Here is a 19,505-nt window from a genome sequence, read left to right as displayed (position 1 = left end):
CAAGATTAGAAATCGAAAGGTTTATTGCCATATCATATACACAGGGCCGGCCCTAGGCACTGGTGAACTAGCCGGTCGCCCAGGGCGCCAGATCTGGAGGGGCGCTGCAATGGGAGAAAAAAAGTAATAATGAATACATTTTTAATTTGTATTCTGCCTAATTTTCTGCCCTTGATGTTATACATTTACATTAATAATTGAATAAAGTAAACACCCTTTGCAATCCCGGGCCGGCAACATTTTGCATTTGCCCTGTACGATGTGGTCTGTAAGTGATGAAAGTGGGGGATGTTGACTTATCTGGCGCCCGCAGCTCACAGCCAAAGTGAGAGAGAGCCTCCGAGCGAGCAAGAGATAGACAGGGCGCGCATGGATCGGTACAGCGGACTGTTGTTGGATTGAGGCTGATAACTACAACTCAGGGAGGTAAAGCAGGGGTCCCCAACCCCCGGTTAGGCAGGTGTTACTGCCGGGCCGTGAAATAGCTGTGAGTTTATCGTAATATTTGCAGAATTATAAATATATAAAAAATATTTTATCAAAAGAAATTCAATTTTTTAATTTGTATTTTATTTTATACCAGTCATATTATTTCATCCAAAAAATAAATCAAAATTGGTTAGCATGAGGTCTCAGCCTCTCGTGCGCAGATAAATTATTGTTCTATTATTTGTTCAGGCTGTTACATACAATTAGCCACTGTTGCCACCTATATTAGGCTATATTATATTATATATTATATTAATATTTGTAAAGCGGTCCTAATTTTTTGTTTTAATTGTATCCTGGTTTTAAACGTTGTTGATATGTTTTGGATGCATATTGGTATTTCTTCAGGCTGTTAAATGCAATTAGCCTCTGTTCTGCTGGTGAGTAAATATTCAAATCAGTTAAAATTGACAACCGGTCCGCACATTTTTTTTAATGTATCTGCCGGTCCTTGGCACAATAAAGGTTGGGAACCCCTGAGGCAAAGGACTGAGTGTTTAGATAGTTCACTTTAGATAGTCTAAGTTATCTCAGTGGGTCTCAAACGGTTTGGTCACAATTTACGTAAACAAATCTCTCCAAGGCACACCTTTATAATTATTAGGTTTGAAATCATTCCAATCAGTGGCGGAAAATATTTTTGGTGGGGCTATGGAAATGGTGACAAAACCGTGTGTGTGTGTGTGTGTGTGTGTGTGTGTGTGTGTGTGTGTGTGTGTGTGTGTGTCAGTCATACTTGCCAACCCTCCCAAGTCTCCCTTTCGCGGGAGACTCCCGCATTTCTCCCGATTTCTGACAAAATCAGATTTACTCACGACTGTTTCCACTCAGACTTTAATACAGCTACACCATTGTTTGGTTTCCATGGTAGCGCGTCTCTTTAGCAGCGCGCGCAACTCAAAGTCTGAGAGGGTGAGAAAGATGAAAACTGAACAAGAATCGACAACTCGACCCTCTGATCACTCCTTTCCTGTAAAATACAGGTCCAGCCCACACATATGCTCCATGGTGCTACAGGCATTGCCCTTACAACTACAATAAGCATGCAAATGTTAATCTACAGCTCCGGCAATCCACTAGCACCGGAGTCTACACCTGCAGACGCAGCCATCCCCTACTGTAGCGTCACCTTGGATACGAGTCTAAACAACTCACAGACACACAGGCCAGGGTGCTGAAAGGGCACCCTTTGAGCATCAGATCTGACGACGCTGATTGGCTAAAATTATGTTTCGGTGGCATAGTTTACAGATAGCAACAGTCAGCTTGTTGGCTGCAGCTGCTCTGGCTGAGGGCTCCTTTCTACCGCCCGGACGAGAGAGGGTAATGATACACGCTGCGGCCAGGCAGGAAACATGTGACTTATCAGTAACTTTAGACATCGTAAAACAATTTTAAACGAGATTTTATTGTAGATTATACATTTTACTGATACCAACTATATAATATTTACCTTGTTCTTTTTTGGAAATATATTTTTTTATTTATTTTTTATTTTGAATGACAATCAAACATTTGGGAAGAGGGGGGGCGGCGCTCCTAGCGCCCCTATGGGCCGGCCGCCACTGATTCTGTATGTATAGGACAGTAAACCAAAAATATTGTTTAAAACTGGAGATATTAAAGAATATGCATGAATAAATAAACGAAAATTAAAATATGTTACATTTATTTGTTATTGACTATGGTAGGTGATCGGTTATGCTCACATACTTATTTGATTATTAAAATGCAAACCGATCTTTTTCATATGGGTGTTTAGAGTTGTACCCCCTAGATCTAGTCTCTAGGAATTCTGCTCAAAGTGCACCAGATTGAAGCATTTTACTTTAAAATGTTAAAAAAAAAAATCTTTTCGTGGGGCCATACCCCCGGACCCCCCTAGAGGATGTGACATCCACCCGCCAATTAAAACATATTCATACAATAATTAATACATTTCAAGCCTTCTTTATGGATATAACCAACATTTCAATACGTTTCAGTTTTTGTAGTGTATTGGTCCTTTGTAGAGATTTTTCATTTATTCTTTATATATTATATTGTGTCTTGCTTGGAGGGGGGGGGGGCTGCATATACACAACTACTGTGCAGTAATGTCATGTATGAAACACTTCATACATGACTCCTCAACAGTGCAATTACAACAACAAAAAACAAATAACAGTGCAAGCTCAGATGTTAAAAAGTCTTAAACTGACTAACACATGAAGCTAAATCGAGGCCAGCAGCACACAGTAAGCAACCAAACCACATCATAAACTATAAACGTGAACATATACAACATAAACATGAACATAAACATGGGCAGTTCAGTAAACAGTAGTGTCAGAGAGAAAAGTGTATTTCACTCACCCTACAGTATTTGTATAGGAAGGCCATTCTCCTGTCTAACAGAGTGGTGAAGTGGTGAATAGCCATGTTGTAGAATTTCCCTCCAGCCTTCAGGTCCTCACCAACATTAGAGTCAATAGATATGTTAGATATGCTTTTTCTACACGGACCACTATTGCGGTAAGCATGTTGTAACTTCCGGTTGTTGTCATCTCCGGGTATCCCGTGTGCCTGTTCTGTTGCTGATAGCTTATTATCTTAACTTAATCGATCATTTTAAAACTCTTGATCACGGCAACTGCCTGACGTTGTAATCACATGTTACTACAGCTTAAGCACTCACAAACTCTCCTTCTCTTAGCGACTGTAACTCCACAGTTGCCTACACTCTTTTCGGGTTTGCTAACGGTAGCTACTTTAGCTTGATAGCTAGCCATGGCTCTTTCCCCACCCTCGGGTGCTATTTCCTGCTCTAACTGTCTCATGTTTGGTTACTCCCCTACCTCCTTTACTGGTACCGATACATGTGTTAAATGTAGTATAGTTGTTAGGTTGGAGGCGGGAATCATAGCCATAGAAGCCCGGCTCCGCATTTTAGAAAATAACTCAGCTACAGTAAAGCCCATGTTAGCCGGTGCGGACCGGCAAAAGGTAGCTCCTCTTAGCCGTCCCCCGGCAACTCCCGAGCAGCAGGGAGAATGGGTGACTGTTCAGAAGGGGCCTAACGCGAAACCCGCAGGTCCCCACCAACCCGTTCACGTATCTAACAGATATTCCCCACTCAGCGAGACACCCGCTGAGAAGCCAACTCTGGTTATTGGTAGCTCTATTATGAGACACGTGAATTTAGAGACCGAAGCGTCCACAGTCACATGCATTCCGGGGGCCAGAGCGGGCGACGTTGAGGCGCATCTTAGACTGCTGGCTAAAAATAAACGTAAATACAGTAGGATTGTTATTCACGTCGGTGGTAATGATGTTCGTTTACGCCAATCAAAATGCACCAAACTTAATTTGGCGTCGGTGTGTAGTTAGGCTAAAACAATGTCGGACACCGTAATCTTTCTGGTCCCCTCCCCAATCTGATCAATGATGACATGTATAGCCGCATGTCATCATTTCAGCGCTAGTTGTCTTGGTGGTGCCCAGCAAACAATGTGGGCTTCGTGAATAATTGGACAGCCTTCTGGGGAAAACCTGGTTTGATTAAGAGAGACGGCATTCATCCTACTTTGGAAGGTGCAAATCTCATTTCGGCAAACATTTCAGGGCTCTGTGGACTTAATCCATGACAAACTGGAGTTGAGACCAGGAGGCAGAGTCGCAGTCTTACACGCTTCTCTGCGCTCTCTCCTAGGCAGTCATCCATAGGAATCCCGAACCCAATAAAATACCCAATATTAACGGTGTGTGTGTCTGCCCAAGGACAATTTAAGGTAAAACCTAATAGAGGTGTCATACATAATAACCTAATAAAAGTAAATGTAACAACTACTACAGTGCAACAAAACAGGAAGATTAAATGTGGTCTCTTAAACATAAGATCTCTAGCATCTAAAGCAATACTGGTAAATGATTTAATATCAGATTATAATATTGATATATGCTGTCTCACTGAAACTTGGTTGAGACATGAAGAATATGTCAGCATAAATGAGGCCACTCCACCCAGCCATATCAATACTCATATTGCCCGAGGCACGGGCCGAGGAGGTGGAGTTGCAGCAATCTTTGACTCAAGTTTACTTATCAATACTAAACAAAAATTAAATTATACCTCCTTTGAAAGCCTAATTTTCAGTCTTACGCATCCGACCTGGAAAACTTTGCAGCCAATCTTATTTGTTACAGTGTACCGTGCACCAGGTCCTTATTCAGAATTCTTATCAGAATTCTCTGAGTTTTTATCAGCTTTGGTACTTAAAACAGATAAAGTAATTATTGTAGGTGACTTTAATATTCATGTTGACGATGATAAAAATAGCCTTATTGTTGCATTTAACTCTATATTAGATTCTGTTGGTTTCTGTCAGAGTGTAAATAAACCAACCCACTGCTATAATCACACTCTTGACCTTGTTCTGACTTATGGTATTGAAATTGAGCAACTATTAGTCGAACCGCATAATCCTGCTTTATCCGACCATTTCTTATTAACTTTTGAAGTACTGTTACTAGACTACAAAGCATTAGCCAAAAGCTCCTGCAGCAGAAACCTATCTGTTAGTGCTATAGCCAAATTTAAGGAAGAGATTCCACCAATACTTAACTTGATAGCATGTCTGCATGTAGGGGAGGAAACTTATACAAAATGTACACCACCCCAAATTGATCATGTTGTTGATAGTGCTACAGATGCGCTGCGAATAAAATTAGACTCTGTTGCTCCTTTGAAAAAGAAGAAAATAAAACAACATAGATTAGTTCCATGGCATAATGCCGAAACCCGCAAAATAAAGCAAAAGTCGAGACAACTTGAAAGGATATGGCGTTCCACTAAACTTGAAGAATCTCGTTTAATTTGGCATATTACTCTCAATGAATATAAGAAAGCACTGCGTAAAGCGAGAGCAGCATACTACTCTTCATTAATAGATGAGAATAAGAATAATGCAAGATTTCTTTTCAGCACTGTAGCCAGGCTGACAGAGAGCCACAGCTCGACTGAGCCTTCTATTCCCATAGCACTCAGTAGTAATGATTTTATGTGCTTTTTTAACGATAAAATTGTTACTCTTAGAAACAAAATCAATGAACTCTTGCCTTTGACCAGTATAGTGTTATCAACAGCTCCCGGAAACATAAGTTCTAATATTACACTAGATAGTAAACTAGAATGCTTTTCAGCCATAAACCTTGAACAATTAAATTCAATGATTCTCTCTTCTAAACCATCAACGTGTATCTTAGACCCGATTCCAACTAAGCTGTTAAAAGAAGTTTTTCCATTAATTAGCACTTCTTTATTAAATATTATGAATATGTCTTTATTATCAGGCTATGTTCTACAATCATTCAAAGTAGCAGTGATAAAACCGCTTCTTAAAAAGCACAACCTCGATCCAGAGGTTTTAGCCAACTATAGACCTATTTCTAATCTTCCGTTCCTCTCAAATATTCTTGAGAAAGCAGTCGCAAAACAGCTGTGTGATTACTTAAAAAACTATGATTTATTTGAAGATTTTCAGTCTGGCTTTAGAACACAACATAGCACAGAGACAGCTCTGGTTAAAGTCACAAATGACATTCTAATAGCCTCTGACAAGGGACTTGTCTCTATTCTTGTCTTGCTCGATCTTAGTGCTGCATTTGATACTATCGACCATGATATCCTATTGCAAAGACTAGAGCACTTAGTTGGCATACAGGGAACTGTTTTAGGCTGGTTTAGGTCCTATCTATCTGAACGCTCTCAGTTTGTACGTGTCAACGATGAATGTTCCATGCAAACCAAAGTTAGCCATGGAGTGCCACAGGGCTCAGTGCTTGGACCTATTTTGTTCACCCTATATATGCTTCCGTTAGGCAATATTATAAGGAATCATTCTGTAAACTTTCATTGTTATGCGGATGATACTCAACTATATTTATCAATCAAGCCTGAGGAAATTAATCATCTAAATAAAATTCAAGACTGCCTCAAGGACTTAAAAACGTGGATGACCTTATTGTATTGAAGTTATTGTACTTGGCCCGAAGAATCTACGAAACAAATTATCTAAAGATATATTAACTATGGATGGCATTAATTTGGCCTCCAGTGAGACTGTAAGGAATCTTGGTGTTATATTTGATCAGGATTTATCCTTTAACACCCACATAAAATCAATTTCAAGGACCGCCTACTTCCATCTACGTAACATTGCAAAAATCAGGCATATCTTCTCTCAAAACGATGCAGAGAAACTAGTCCATGCATTTGTTACTTCAAGGCTGGATTATTGTAACTCCTTATTATCAGGGTGTACCAAGAAGTCAGTCAAGTCGCTTCAGCTGATTCAAAATGCTGCAGCTCGTGTACTAACCAGAGTTAGGAAAAGGGACCACATTACTCCTGTTCTGGCTGCCTTACACTGGCTCCCTATAGAACACAGGATAGAATTAAAAATTCTTCTTCTCGCCTACAAAGCCCTTAATGGGCAGGCGCCATCTTACCTTAAAGAACTCATTATACCCTATTGTCCTACTAGGGCATTGCGTTCCAAGAATGCAGGGTTGTTGGTTGTTCCTCGAGTCTCTAAAAGTACAATGGGAGCCAGAGCCTTTTCTTATCAAGCTCCACTTTTGTGGAATCAGCTTCCAGTTTGTGTTCGGACGGCAGACACCCTATCCGTTTTTAAGAGTGCGCTTAAGACCTTCCTTTTTGATAAAGCTTATAGTTAGGGCTGATTAGATTCAGCCCCTAGTTTTGCTGATATAGGCTTAGTTTGTCGGGGGACATCTTACTTCTTCCTTCTCTCTGTCTATACCTGTGTACTCTCATGTTCCGATTAACCCAGCTTCCCCAAATTTCTTTCTTTTTGTTGTCTATATACGCCGGGATCCGGAGTCATGGATGATCCTGCGGTCCTGTGTCATGGATTGCGAGTCCTGGATCTTGAGTCGTGGCTGTGGTCCTGGATCATAAGTCCTGGATGAATATACTCGTGGATTCATCTTCCTATTATACACACATGCATTTCCAAACATTTGGACTACCTATGTTGCAAATGTATTATCTTTTCAATTTATACACGGCATCTATTGCACGTCTGTCCGTCCTGGGAGAGGGATCCCTCCTCTGTTGCTCTCACTGAGGTTTCTCCCATTTTCCCTTTAAACTGTGGGGTTTTCTCTGGAAGTGTTTCCTTGTACGATGTGAGGGTCTAAGGACAGAGGGTGTCATATTGTCATACTGATATTCTGTACAAACTGTGAAGTCCACTGAGACAAATGTAACATTTGTGATATTGGGCTATATAAATAAACATTGATTGATTGATTGATTGGTTAGTAGTTATATTCATGCCGCATTCGTCTCATTAGTATGCATAAAAAAGTGACAGGTCACACCTCCCCCAATTGACCTTTCGCAAAGCCACGCTCCCCCTTGGTTACTGTTGCTAGTCCGACAAGCTGAGAGCCAGATGCGTTAAACAAAGCCATAATGGAGGGTCTCCGTAACGTCGGAGTCGCCTTAACAGACTCATTTTGGAGCAATAACGCAGCAATATTCTCCAGGTCCCGACAAAAGGGGCTACAATACGCTATGGAGGGTTATATCCACAGTATAAACATTAGAAAAGAGGGAGGCACAACATCAATAGAGGCACTTGCATACAGGTCGCAGTGCAAGACTGAAAAACCACATGAGCTGTATGTCAAATTTGACGGAATTATTATTATTATTTTGGAATAAAACAATACAATCACAAGAGGCATTAAATGTTGTAGTTTGTCTAAAGTTAACTACCGTTAACTTGGTGGCTTTCTGCATCCACCTTGTTGTTCCTGTGTGGGGGTCGGGGTGCCCACTTGTGCAGCAGGATTAGGGAAGTCGGCAGTAGGCTTTCCATTAACAAAATGCTACAAAGATTAAAGCAAAATATAAGTGAATGATTGCCTGTTGGCTTTCTTGTTTGTACTTTGACCAGAGGTAGACTAATAACGGAGCTCAGCTGTTCAGACATTATTATGCATCAAGTGATATACATGGTCAAAACGACCTATAAGCACACAGCTTACAGCTGTAGTCGTGTGACTTTAGCTAACGTTAGTGAGTGAAATTAGTTAATTAAATTAGTTAGTTAATTTGTGAATGTAATCTTTGCTAGCTAGCTAGCTACGTTAGCACGTATTTACCTTGGAGCAAACGTATTTGTGTTTGTTGATATTCGCCATATTCAGCTGGGCATGGGGCCTGCCGCATTTCTTTATCCACTGGCGGCATCTCTCCTCTCGGGTTTTGGGTTTAGGAAACGGGTAAAATATCACCCCCCCCCCCCTCTAAGTTTATGGGATATCTGCTATCCGATTAGCAAAGACCATAGGCACAACGCTTCACCATTTTCGCAATGAATTTGAACGCTAAGCTTGTCGGACTTCCACAGGGAGCCGCGCACGTGATCGAATATGATTGGACAACGGGCATTTAGGGGCGTGGCTTTGCGAAATGTCAATTATGCAAATTAGCTAAGTCCCGCCTCCCCTTTGTTCGAGGTGTGAGATCCCAAGTAGGTGTGATATCCCAAGTAGGTGTGAGATCCGTCGATAGGAGGGAGGTGATGTGTATTCACAGGTGTGAAAAGCCCCCACTGTTGCGCCTTATGGTGTATAATAAAAAATAAAATAAAAATGCTGTTTCAATCACATTAGTATGCACAAAAAGTGACAGATGGGCCCGCCCCCAAGTAAGTGTGTGTGTGTGTGTGTGTGTGTGTGTGTGTGTGTGTGTGTGTGTGTGTGTGTGTGTGTGTGTGTGTGTGTGTGTGTGTGTGTGTGTGTGTGTGAGAGACGGTCTCCCCTAACCCCTGCTGTGGACCGGGGCTACATCAAATCTTATTGTAGCCCCTAAAGAAAAGTCCCCCATAAACATAATAATGAAAAATAGTATTGATGTATGTTACCACTTTCCTTCTTCATCAGACAGCCCCTTTCTAACGGGAATCCAAGCTAACATCTACTTTCGTCTCAAAGCCTCCTTCCTTCTGCGGTGATGCAGGCAAATGCTGCCCCTCTCTACTATACTAAAGTCACCATACAAACTTTATTGTCCTATCTAAATTAGATTTAGGTTTTAATATGATTTGTGTTAATTAGTTTACTAGCTATGAGGAAGTCTCTGTCTACATTGCAAGGATTAGACTGACGGTTGTAAAAAATTTTTAGCCATTGACCTGGCTAAGGGTTTATAAGGATATCTACTTTCTACAGCAAGAGAAAGGTGATGATGAACCACCCTGGCATTTCTTCTCTGCGTTTTCCTGACCTGGATCTGATCCTGAAAAACTCTGGTAAGTACTTCATATAATTATTAAATGTTGTATGTTGTGTGTTAAACAACCTCTGTGTATATATTGTATTTATTGTGTATTAGCACTATGATTCATAATGGTTTTTAAGTTTTGGGGAGACTGTTAACTAATGTTGAAGTACTCTAGTGGATGGGATGGAGTCTCACACAGTGTGTGTGTGTGTGTGTGTGTGTGTGTGTGTATGTGTGTATGTGTGTGTGTGTGTGTGTGTGTGTGTGTGTGTGTGTGTGTGTGGGTGTGGGTGTGGGTGACTGTGAGCCTGGCCCTACCCCCTCCTCCCCCCTTCCTGCCATCTTATCACTAAACAGAGGGGGGGGAGGGAATTTAAAAAACAGTTAGCTTACACTTGTATTGGTTCTCTCTAAAACACAATGTCTGTAAAGATAGATGGGGGAGACTGTCTCCCCCCCCCTTCCTGCCGTCTCCCCCCCCCCCCTTCCTGCAATCTCTCTGTTTCTGCTGATGTGTAAAATATACAAAAATAACGTTTTATTAGACCCTCCAGAAAAACGTGATTCTGCGATCGCAGAATTTACCGCATAATAAGCAAAATGGCGCAGATTTTTAAAAGGCCGCATATTTATCAAAAGGCCGCATAATCCCCTTATTTTTCCACACAAAGTTGAGAAAAAAAAAAGTTAACTCGTCTTGACGTGACGTCATCAGCTCGCGCATCACAGAATGTAAACAACACTGTATAGAGTGAACGTGTGGAGCTCACACGATAGAGAAAACACCAAAATGAAAAAATCTAATCCATCTCATTTACCGACGAACATTTCTACTAAAGACCGTGCAAAAAGTGGAGGGAAACTATTCTGCACCCCGTGCAACTGTGTGTTGGAGCATAAGAGAAAATCGACGGTGACGACCCACTTTGATTAATTCAAACATTCTAAAATGCTTTCTGCTGCTGCGGACAAGAAAGCCAAACATCTCACGTTCACCAAGGCATCAACATCCAAAAGCCTTTCGAGGGCTACAAGAAACGAAGTGAGTAGCCTACAAGATTGAAGCTGGTCAGATAACAAACGAGTAAATGAAAACAGAATGAGGCGGAGACGTGTGTGTGTGTGTGTGTGTGGGGGGGGGGGGTGTGTGTGAGATTAAAATAGCCCTATTGCTTTTACAATAAATAAACATTGAATGTTTTTAATTGAATAGTAAAGGGGTTTAACGTTAGTGGCAGGTTGTGTGTGAGAGAGAATAAATAAGACAGCCCAATATTTAACAAAATTGTTATTCTTTTTCCGAGCATATTTAGCATATTTCGCAACTTTCCGCATATTTCGCAACTTTCCGCAATTTCACCGCATAAAATCACATAAAACCCCTGCATGTTTAATCGCATAATCAAGGAATTTAGACAGCATAATCAAGGATTTTTGCCCGCGTTTTTCTGGAGGGTCTATTTTATATACTTACTCTCTTGTTAAAAGGTGATGAAGTTTGCAGCGTAAGCCAGCCATCAGTGTTCTAGTTTTAAGGTTTTTCATACCGCAAAGTGTGTCTAAAAGTATCTTGGCAAGAGAAAAATGTTATTTTAACACAACGTTACTTTTTTCATATTTTTTCAACATACTGTGATATTTTCTTTTGGTCTCTCCTTTTTCCATTATATTTTTGAAAAACTACATAGTGATTTTTAGCAAAATACAACACGCAACTGATACATTATTACGACTTTTTGCGATATTTTCAACACAATATACTTGTACCTTTTTTTTTTGTGGTTGTAGGGCTTCAAGATATTTTGCATGTCATTGTTAACTGTGTTCGTTATTCTCCCGACCAGGAGAGAAGCTTTAAAATAGGAGACTAAATGGAGTCTCTGTGAAAGTTCAATTGGGTACTTTAATTAAAAAAGGCGCGGTAGTGTTACAGACAGAATATTGTTCCGGCAGAAAAACAGCTGTGATCTGGCTCTCCTCGATAGGGAAGAGAAGAGACTGGATCTCTCCTCCGGTGCTGTTTATATATCCTCTGCTGGCTCCTCCCCGCCAGCCGGCTCACCTCGTCTCCAATGTCCGTTATTGCATTTAAACAGAGGATAGGTTCTTTTCACATTCAATATATGCTTAACACGCCGTTTCTCCTCATATTCTCTTTCATCACTTTTCATTTAACACATTCTAAACGCTGTAATCAATACTCTAAACAATACTTCTCGGCTCGTTTGGTTTCCGGTCATTCCGGATGTTGTCACATAATACTCTCGTCTGTAAACAATAATGTATTCAAATAAACTGTACCTTCATTTAATATTCAGCATGGTAGTATCTCGACATCTATAGTTGTAGTGTTAAATCAGTAGGCTTCGGTCTGCACCACTCCATATCATTTCGCTACTAAATTCACCTCTTTAGGAAATCGTATATTAGCCACATGCTAAATGCTAACCGGAGATGAAGGATTTTCAGAATAAAAGCTTAACTGCTTGTGCACAAGAATTTCTGTTTTTTCAGTATAAAAGAGCATTAAAACTGACGGCATGTTTAAACTACATTTCCCCATTAAAACATTGATTTTAATTTCTAACAGTCCCTCCTTACACACCTAAAAGGTGTGTATAATACTGAAATCAATGAGTTCTTCATCTGAAATTTGCATATTACATATCTCATTAACAAACATACAATCAAATGGAATGGTTTTACAGCCGGCTTTACAAAAATACAAAATTAATTCTTGTCTGTGTTCAAACATAAAAGTTTTCCCTTGTGCATAACTTCTAGTGTTTACATTCAATATCATTCTTCAAAATAGCAGCAATGGCTTGGTATCAGAACATTTCTTCGTCCCTCCTTTCACAGAAACCGTTCTCATACCACGCTCAGTGTTAAGGCACTTGTTTTTACAAAGTGAAAAGAAATAAACCATTTTAGAATAGCAATAAAATAGTAAAGTCAAATAAAATAGACCATCTTGGTATAGTATAAAATAAATTGAAAATAAAAATACACTATCTTGGAATAGTATAAAATAAATTGAAATGGATTCACTCCATTTTAGCATTTTATTTTGCTCACTTCTTCACATGATTTCATAATGTAAAGAATCACATCAGCTGGACATTCATTGATCAATCTCATCTCCGAACATCCATATCATTTAAACTAACTCATCATTGTCATCAACATCTGAATACGGGGGTCGGTCGTCTTGTTCTGCTAGCATTTGTAATTATCTCCTCATGAGAAATTTACCCTCCCTCCTTTCATACCATTTAAGGTATGAAAGTAATATGTTCTCTAGAAGGGGCCGTCGTGATCAATCGGTACGTTCTACTCTGGGGTACGGCATTCTAGACAGTCATTTCTGGGAGAAGATTTTGGTCAGTTACAACAGTTGTAGAGTTTCATCACTTAAAAGTTCCTTCTCATTACTGGTGGTCTGTTCTAATGCAGTGATAAAGTCCCTGAAATGGTGTGAGAACCAGTGGAATATCAATAACTCATTATACTAATTTATTTTCAATTCTTGTCTACTTAAATAGCTATGCTAACCCCTTTAACAGAACCTTGGGTGCTAGAGCATGTGATAATTACTCCCTCCTTTAACAAGAACTTTAAAACAGAAGTCATTTCATTAATGGTTTGCAGTTCAATTCAGGAATTTACACCTATGGCAGATATGTTTCTCCTTTAAATAACATCTCTAAAAGTCAGGTCATCACTGATTGAATGGATGACCTTTAGGAGCTGGTGGCGCTTGTCTTTTAAAACTCATACTCTGGTGCCGTGCGCTCCCTCTGAAGCTGCAAGTAAGATTTAAAACATCTGCAGGGTGGGTCGAGCGACCCCTTCTCCCTGAACGATATTTGTTGTAAAATATGCACCATCACAATGAGTGATCCAAGGCCCCCCATGTATTACTCCCAATTATATTAGTTTTTTTAAATTAACATGTGCAATCTCTCTTTTGTCTTTTTAAAACTCTACATCTTGGACAAAAAACAAATGTTATTTCCACCTTAATCTTCCCTCCTGAGGTAATAACCATGCTACAATGGAGAAATCAATACTCTAGATTGGAATACTATCTTTGGCTTGGTACTAGCTCTACCTTTAACATTTTCCATACAAATAAAGTAACAAATTAAATCTTACCCAAATTCACACATGAATAAAAAAACTCTTAAAGAATAATTTGTTCATATGATGAAAGGATTGAATAATATGTTCTACCCTCAGTGTGTTTTTAGGGTTATTTAATAGTTTCCTCTTTCTTTCTTTATAAATTCACCAATTGATTAATTCATGGCTAATAAACCTTTTTCTTTACGTATTTCTCGTTGGTGAATAAGTGTGTTTATGTGTAAACTCACTCCCGTTTTCCTTCTCTCCCCCTCTGGTTGTCAAGCCACGACCCCCTCACATTCTGCCGGACCATGCCAACTCCTCCGTCCTGTCCTCTTCTCCGTCCACCTTCTCCTCAGTCCATCCGCTCTTGGATCCTTCCGCTGTAACTCTCTTCAGTGTCCCATCTGCTTTGCTTTTCATCTCCTCCTTTACAGTCTCTACTTTGTTGCATGGAGGGCGTATTCTGCTCTCATGTCCCACACTCTGCTCTTGTGTCCAAATCTTGTGGCTCAGCTTGGAACTTCATGTCCTGTGGGGGACCGATGAGAGTGTGCCTTTTTATGTCACCTGTAGTTCTGGATTCCTCAGGTGGAGATGGTTCAGCTCTGCTTCTCTGTCTGTTCGATGGAGGAGGAGGAGTCTTCCGTGGTGAGGTCTTTTGTCTGCTTGGAAGTTGGGGTCGTAGCGTTCTGACAGGCGGAGAGATAGAGAGAGAGAGAGATCTCGGGACGCATTATCTATAGTTAATTCTAACACACTGAGGTAAAATAAATCCAATCTTTCCCACTCTATTTTCCTAACCATACTATCTTTCTTTGATGTTAAATGTCATCTAAGCCCAGTTAATGTTTTCTAATAATTGTACCATATCCCTAAACATTGTTTTCACCCACTGTAACATGTTTACTCCAATTAACTCTTTCAGGAAACCACTTTCTTCCATAAATTTAAATACCTAGTTGCTTCAAGCACCACATATTTCACACACTATAAAGGAACGTCTCCATATTTTCTCCATCACTTTAAATCTCACTGTTATTTAGAACATAAGTAACTTTGGTGACTGGACATATCTGCAATGTCGCCACTGTCTGCTAGGAAATGTTGTTCATAGAGTTTGTACGTACAAAGCTATACTTTTGGGTTAGTAGCCTGTTTCAACTATAATCATTTTCAATAATTCTACTCAGGTCACCGGTCGGTTGTTCATAAACTTAACAGGGGGTGTTTCTGGTACAGACTAAAACATGGATCCAGTGTATTTAGTGATTCCCCTAATCTATAAATCCCCATCACTTACATATCCCGATCACTTAAACCCATCTCATCATTTGATACAAGAACTGCATATAGGGGGGTGAATCATCTTGATTATAACCGCCTCTTGTTTGGGAACGAGTATTTCTAACTCCTCCTCTTGTTGCTCAGCTGATCTTTTGGCTCTGAGGATAAGTGAAAGTCTGTGAAACTCAGCTGGAGTCTTGTTAGTGATGTGGGCATTCCCTATGAGTGAACTAATGGTTCCATGTTTTACTTGATATTGTACTCCCCATCCAACCAACAAGGTGCCAAGTGTAATGAGCACAATCAACAATGCTATTCTGACTCTTATCCCTAGGGGACCCCACAATTGGTTTGGCTTTGTTCTTGTCATCATCTCTATTTTAAACCTGGTTGTGTCCGTTACAGAATTTAAATAATGAGTCCAAAAATAACATACAAAAAATTGGACTCTTTTTCAGATGTAAAACAAAAAAATAGGTTTTCACATTAATGTACAATCTATAAAAATCTATAGACAATTTGTCTTTTGAGCTGTTTCTATCTTTATCTTATTTATATTTATTGTTTTGTTCCAGCTCTGCCAAATCAGTCCGAACTCCCAATAATGTTCTAGAAGTTGCCAGTGAAGGGTGACAATGTGTGAGGTGGTGTCAATTTGCTCCTTTTTCTTTACCTTTAAACCGGAGCGCGTGTGAAGTTTGTTACAACCTTTCACGCTTCCGTCCACCGGGGATGAGCCCACTGTCTTTTGTGAACCTTCACCCTCACCCAATCACCTGGCCGAACAGGAGTCTCTTCTGGTGTCTCGTCTGGTATCTCTGTAGCTTTCCTAGCCTGTGTAGACAAAACTTGCATAATATTACTCAGAGTTCTGACATATTCATCCACTTCTATTTGTCTAATATCTAAAACTGGACCACTCCCTCCTTGGAGAAGGCCCAAGCTTTGGCATACCTCTTGTTGTTTTATGACCTATTGTTGACTACATGTTATTATTTATTAACTACGTCACTGAAATCAACATATCTGTATAATCATGACACTCCCTCCTTTGAGCATAAAGTGCTCAATTAATATTGCAATGATTACCCTATTCTGAACAGGACATGTAAAACCCATAACGTTGCATTAAATAAATATAACTTCTCCGTGTACCCACAAGGCGTACAAAAATATCATATGATGTATGGCTTTCTGATGGCATAAATGCATATTCACAAAACATTTCCCATTAGCACTTCTAATAGTTTACTTGTTTCAATAATGGCTTTTGTCATGGTATTATGCATCATCGTTGCTGCGAAAAACAATACCCCTGGTGTCGCTAATGCGTCTCAATAACTCTAGGATTAGAGGATTGGTTGACACTGCTGAACTAACATATGATAAAATAATCTGTCTCCAAACTGGAGGGAAAATATGAACTATTCTCACAGAGGGTGACCTGCATGAAGGGCTGGTGCTCCTCACTCATAATGAGATATTGCCTTAAGCACTACACTATAAATCAGTAAAGTTACTCAAGAATAAATAAATAAAGACTGATTCTTGAAACTGTTGTAAAAACCCTACAACTTCTTCATCAGTGTTATGTTATTTAATCTGCGGCTCATGCCTTAAAACAGATACTTCAGACCGATTATAAAATTGTGTTTATGAGAAAAATGTAATCTGACTCCATAAATCACATAATTGTTTGATTAAAAACTGCACTTCTGGCTAAGAATAAATGAAGTTCCCCTTTAAACACAGCCCCGGTCTTCTGACGGGGTCTATCTATGTACTGGCTGGAAAATGTTGGGCCAGTCTCTGTCGCTCCGTCACATCTTGACCTCACTAGTTGTGTGGACACAATAGTTTTCTGTGTGGGGGAACAACATCACTTGTAATCTGTATCCTTCTCATAATTACAAAAATAGTCTGCTAAATGTTCTACTCTGCTACTTCTAATTGGTGGATGCTCTGTGTAAATGCAAATTCAAAGCAAAAGGAGCAAATTGAATTTGCATTTCACGAAATGGCGATTGCCCTGTCTTTGTTTTTCCACATGTGGGGTGTAAACAAGATGGCACCCGATTATTTCGCACTCTGACCTGTAGACAAAGAGATTTGTCCATGCGGCTCTCAGGTGGGAGTTTAAACAATGGCGAGGTGATCTTTAAAGGAACCGTAACAAAGTAAACCACTGGTGTGGTATTATAAACCCTGAAATCCAAGCCAAAAAAACACTTAGTTTAAAATAACAACATTTCTATCTAGCTTACTATGAAAAAAATGGGCTTTATCTTATTGATATCATCACTTAAAGTTAGGAACCCTTACGCACTAGCTATAAACCTGTTCACGTAATATTTGACTTTATAGTCGACTATGGGCTTTATCTTATTAATATCATCACTTAAAGTTAGGAACCCTTACGCACTAGCTATAAACCTGTTCACGTAATATTTGACTTTATAGTCGACTATGGTTAACTGTTGCTATTTGGACACGCCAAACTGGGACTAATATGGAGACCTATCAGCCACTGATAATAGACCGTCATCTTATTACTGCACTGCTGCTGTAACTCCGATTACCGTAACCCACCCGCAATATCTTTTTTTAAACAGAACAGTTTTAACCACTGATTAAGGCTTAGACCTTAACCAAGCCTTTCTTGAAAAGGACTTTCTTTAAAGCACTGACTTCGGTCTTAACCCTTAGTTGATTCACTATGCCCCATGGTTTTCACTTACTCGGCCCTTAACCGATTCGCTATGTCTCCAGATCTTAACAAAAAATCGTTAAATGGGCTATATACCCTTACGTCATAGGCTAAATAACTATTAACGTAACAAGAGACACCCATGTGAAAGCAGCAAGGTACCTATCCGAAGTACAATGTCCACACACTATATATTTAAAATTCAACACCCACACGTGGTTAATAGCATGCAGGGTTAATGGAACAAAAGAAAGTGTGAACTCACCCTGCTTGTGACAAAACAACGCCTCGTGGTTTTAGAGTGATTATTTTATCAATTTGGGTTGTTTTAACATTAAAATGCACAGCTATTTTCAGGATCAGCCGGCTGCCATCAAACACACAAATCTAACTTTGCCTAGTTTAACTAGTGAAGAATCTTTGTCATAACAGGCATCTTCTTACCGATTGATTTGAGCTCTTGTGTGTCGAATGGCTGCAAGCGTCTCCAGGAAACAGCCGGTTGGTTTTCTCTCCTCGGTCAGCGAGATCACGTCAGGGTCACCAGATTGTTAACTGTGTTCGTTATTCTCCCGACCAGGAGAGAAGCTTTAAAATAGGAGACTAAATGGAGTCTCTGTGAAAGTTCAATTGGGTACTTTAATTAAAAAAGGCGCGGTAGTGTTACAGACAGAATATTGTTCCGGCAGAAAAACAGCTGTGATCTGGCTCTCCTCGATAGGGAAGAGAAGAGACTGGATCTCTCCTCCGGTGCTGTTTATATATCCTCTGCTGGCTCCTCCCCGCCAGCCGGCTCACCTCGTCTCCAATGTCCGTTATTGCATTTAAACAGAGGATAGGTTCTTTTCACATTCAATATATGCTTAACACGCCGTTTCTCCTCATATTCTCTTTCATCACTTTTCATTTAACACATTCTAAACGCTGTAATCAATACTCTAAACAATACTTCTCGGCTCGTTTGGTTTCCGGTCATTCCGGATGTTGTCACATAATACTCTCGTCTGTAAACAATAATGTATTCAAATAAACTGTACCTTCATTTAATATTCAGCATGGTAGTATCTCGACATCTATAGTTGTAGTGTTAAATCAGTAGGCTTCGGTCTGCACCACTCCATATCATTTCGCTACTAAATTCACCTCTTTAGGAAATCGTATATTAGCCACATGCTAAATGCTAACCGGAGATGAAGGATTTTCAGAATAAAAGCTTAACTGCTTGTGCACAAGAATTTCTGGTTTTTCAGTATAAAAGAGCATTAAAACTGACGGCATGTTTAAACTACATTTCCCCATTAAAACATTGATTTTAATTTCTAACATCATGCATAAACACGGTGTCATCTTTTTCTTGAAACTGACGTGCTGTCCGTTTTACAAAACAAGTTATTTTTCTGCTTCTTCATCCTCTGAATTTTCCTCCCCCGTCCCTCTTCATTCAGCCAGCACAACAAGAATCAAGGTGGATCTGTGAAATGAAACACCTCTTCCCAAAGCGTGACTTCCCTATTGAGAGCATGCGTCTAGGGCAGTAGGGTCTAAACCAGAGGTGCCCAGTACGTCGACCGCGGTCGACCAGTCGACCGCAGGGGC

The 19,505-nt window shown here is 39.9% G+C and overlaps 1 long non-coding RNA gene across 1 annotated transcript; it reads right to left on the bottom strand.

Moving 5' to 3' along the window:
* Positions 1-11,672: 11,672 nt before the first annotated feature.
* LOC307023588 lies at positions 11,673-17,965 on the bottom strand. The gene is made up of 2 exons (XR_013803741.1): positions 17,636-17,965; positions 11,673-17,539 (listed from the first exon to the last, which is right to left on the bottom strand). It is a non-coding gene; the product is annotated as an uncharacterized lncRNA (long non-coding RNA).
* Positions 17,966-19,505: the final 1,540 nt, after the last annotated feature.

Source organism: Notothenia rossii (genome assembly GCF_949606895.1).
Source record: "Notothenia rossii genome assembly, chromosome: 11".
NCBI classification, from domain to species: domain Eukaryota; kingdom Metazoa; phylum Chordata; class Actinopteri; order Perciformes; family Nototheniidae; genus Notothenia; species Notothenia rossii.
The sequence above is the reverse complement of the archived record's forward strand: the minus strand, read 5'-3'. Positions and strand labels throughout refer to the sequence as shown.